Here is a 4,299-nt window from a genome sequence, read left to right on the forward strand (position 1 = left end):
TAGAAAATCAAATGGAATAAAACCATTTGTCGGCCCACTGATTGAACTCTATAATCTATAAGTACCTAGGTGTCCTAGGTAAGTACTGCATTTGCATCCAGCTTCCACTGCAGTGTGCACACGCGCTGCAATAATTTCACCCAGGCTTCATGCATTCAATGCCTCATAACTTGAATACGTAGGATTCGATGTTTGGAAATGGTGCTCTAATTTGCCTCCGAGAGCTCTATAGCGTGGCTCGGCATTGCACGGGATTTCAGCTTTAGTTACATGAACGCTGCTTAAACGCTTTTACGACGAATCGGCGTTCAAAACTCGTGCTATACAAGGACTTTGTTTTTGATACTTGTATACTAATAACAGTGTTAGAACACTCAGGAAGGCTCAAAATGTAAAAAAAACTTAGCAACACCTAATTTAATTAACCTATAAGTAGATCATCACGGGCCTTTTCGTCTATTGCAGACGATTTATGGCGTAACGCTGGATAGACACCGTTTTTAGTGGCTGAATAGACCGATGCGAGACTGACATGGTCTACCACAGGCCTGACAAGGTAAATTTGCGGAAAACGGGACTGAGACGCATTGTCGTATTTTTTGCCTCTTGTAAGCTTGTAAAGCGTACCAGGTCTCATCACAAAACTTGCGACCTTCCACAACGCGTTTGCGCCACTCCGTCCGCTGTTCTGCGAGCAGGATACTTTTATTAAATAATTTAACAGTTTTACTCACATAAATATTTAATCACTAAACGCGACATATTATTTAACGTACTTTTTTTTTTATTTGACTCACAAAACAAATTCGAACCTATTTTAATTTAGAACGGGTATGTCTAAGCATCTTTAAGAGCCCGGTAACGATTTTAGAGCAAAAATTTTAAATTGATAGATTTAGTCGTTGGAATTGTACACCTTTTGTTACGTAATATCTAAATAACAAGTACTTATTGGTTTCTATTAGCACGTTTTTTCATCTTGCCTTTTAATAATGAGGTCGTAAGCGTGCGTCCCCGGTAATAGGTGACGAGAAGGGATAGTTTTTAAAAACTCATCAAAAAATTATGGTAGTAAATTATACAAAATGATGTATAAGAACAGTTTCAGCAAATGTTGTAGATTGTTTTAGTATCAAAATTACGTTGAAATTAAGTCAATTTTCAGAGATATTGTCACTTGTTTTGAAGTAATTTCTGGAGAAAATGGATTTCGTCTAACTTTGATTTACACTACTTCAAATTTATAATAACAAAAATGTAGTTTATTAAAGTTGAAGTACAGGATATGTGTAATACAAAATTACCATTTTTAGCAGTCCAAACTTTACGAAATTCACATATAAGATCGACAAAATCACTGCTTTACGCGCGTTTACCTAAACGTCCATCAGAAAAGCATTACTAATTAAGTGAGTCTGTTTTCAAAAAAATGATTTATTATAATGAAAGATAACAAGACGTGCTAATAGAAACCAGTACTTGTTATTTTTAATAGTTAACAAAAGGTGTACAATTTCATGCGCTAAATCTATCAATTTGACATTTTTGCGACTAAAATCGATAACGGCCTCGTAACTTATGTATTAACTACTTAATACGAGTATGCTGTTTCAACTGATGTCTATTTTACCACAATACAATACTCGTTATAGCACACCTCCCAAAGATGACAGTAGCTGGTCTTATCGCTAAAGAGCGACCACTTCCAGACAACCTTTGGGTAGAGGAGAAAAGAAAATTAAAATATGCAGCAGCTGGTGTAGAGAAAAAAAAGTCGAACTGTATACCAAATAACACAAAACATTCATTTGAATCAAAGAGAATTTGAAATAGAGGTGGATTTTCAAAGAAAACTTCGTAGCCATAGTAAGCCATCTTTCGACACATGATTAAAACTTTTAGAACTGTGTTAAATTTGTCATTGCTCGAAACGATTCCGTCATACCTTTAGCCTAAGATGACGCCACTTTTTGATATTTACTATTCACTTTTACAAATCAGTGTAAGAATTCTTAGTTTAGTCCTTAGTTAATCCAATGGCGCTCTAAAAGTTTTAATCACGAAAGATGGTAGTAAATTTACTGTGGCTTGTAGCCACAGTAAATTTACAGTTTAATTTGACTATCCACCTCTATTTCAAATTCTCTTTGATTTGAATACACATACAAAATCAGCCACCATAAACACAAACGTACACATACAATATCAAGTGGAAGAAACAAATAGTACCTATTCACAATGTTACCAACACAGTTGAAATACAGTAGGCACTAACGACCCGATTCAAAGAATGATTAAGACACGTTTAAGATCTTGGAAAGATCTTTAAAATATCGCTAAATAAACGACATGTCAAAATTGACGTTTATTTCGATTCCGCTGTGATCCCAATAAGATCTATCTACGATATTTCTAACGTCATAGTTACATTGGTTGCCTGAATCGAGCTGCTTTTGTCAATTATACGACATATAAACGATATCTAAATGAGAACTTATCTAAACCAGAACTTAACGTTATCGTATCTTATTCTTCGAATCGGGCCGTAAGTATGGTCGGGTAGGTATATAAATACCTTAGCTCGACTAACGTATGTATATTTACTCGTAGCTGTGAACTTAAACGAAACGAATTCATAACAGCATACTGATGGCAATACCGAATGTGTGAAATTTTAGCTCGTTACAATAAAATAATATGGTTATTCAATTCGTCTGTAAATTTCAATCGGGAAAATTCACCATGAAAAGATACGAGCTACAAATCGAGACCCGTGTCTTGCGGCGGGCACATGTCTCTAGATTTATACCGTCTAAAAGAAAATGTCTCTTCCGACGAACGCTTTTATTGAAATTGGCCGTATTACCATAATAATATTAGAGGGATTGGCAGCCATCGGTGAAGTGTAAAATCTTAGTATACTACCCAGTGTTCCCTTCTCGAAATACTGCAATCTACATATATTATTCCACCCGAGCCATTACAGGGATTCTGTTATTACCCTATCTTTTCTTTGAGTTTTATTTAGGGTTATTTCACAAGTTTAACTATTAGCAGTGCCTCAAAATAATAGAAATGTATGTACATTTCGCATTATAATTTGCAAGCATCCTCGTGGGTCGTGAATTAAGGTGCAGTAGATTCAGCCAGCAGAGTTTTTGAAAGATCGTAGCGCTTTTTAGATCACAATACGGTTGCTACAAATTTAATTAGCAAATTAAAATTGTAGCAATCGTAATACATATAATAAATAAAAATAATAATCCAGCCTATATACGTCCCACTTCTGGGCACAGGCCTCCTCTCATGCGCGAGAGGGCTCGGGCTATAGTCCCCACGCTAGCCCAATGCGGATTGAGGACTTCACATTCACCTTTAAATTTCTTCGCAGATGTATGCAGGAGATATATGCTTCGGAGATGTATGTAGCAACCGTAGCAGATTAAAATTAAATTAATCGATTCAAAATCTAATTTCTTGACTTTCGCTCAATAGAAAAAAATCACGAACATAGGTTCAAAACGCACCATAAATTCCTTTAAAAAATGTAATTTTTTTTGCACAGCAGCTAAAAATATGAAAAATGCTTCTAAAAATGCGCAATTTTATTTTGATCGTGATCATCGATTATTATTTCGTTAAAAGTTACGAAATTAAAATCCAAAACGTGATATCCGCGATCCCGGGCACGCACAGCCATCTCGCTCACGCTTACGCTCAGTGAGAGTGAGAGAAGAATCTAAACCCACGGGGTCTTAAATATATTAAGCATGAATTAAGGATGAATAAAAGCATAAATAACCGGCCAAGAGCATGTCGGGCCACGCTCAGTGTAGGGTTCCGTAGTTACTCTTCCGTCACAATAAGCTAAACTGGAGCTTAAAGTGTAGTAAATGGTACCTTTCACCCGAGTTAAACAAATAGGCAAATTTGCATAATCAGTACCTAATTAAAGTAAGTCTTTTTACTATGAAGGGAAAACTTTTTGCGATACCTCAAAAACAGCTAAACTGATCATGTCCGCTATAGTTTTCATTTAATGTCTTTCTTAAGCTCTACTTCCACGATTTTTTTCATATTTTTTGGACCTATGGTTCAAAGTATGTTAAGTACTTAATAGCAGCTGAGCAATTTAATAATCCCAAATTTAAAACTCCGCGAGTATATACCCGAGCGCCAAGAGGGTTAAAGCGTCGTAAATACGTGGAACCAACCGCTAGCAACTACTATGGTAAAAGGACGCGTAGCTATATCACACCGCGAATATTTAATGAGTTATCAGTAGAAGACGAATGTGCT

Source organism: Cydia pomonella, chromosome 4, assembly GCF_033807575.1.
Source record: "Cydia pomonella isolate Wapato2018A chromosome 4, ilCydPomo1, whole genome shotgun sequence".
In the NCBI taxonomy this organism is placed as follows: Eukaryota; Metazoa; Arthropoda; class Insecta; order Lepidoptera; family Tortricidae; genus Cydia; species Cydia pomonella.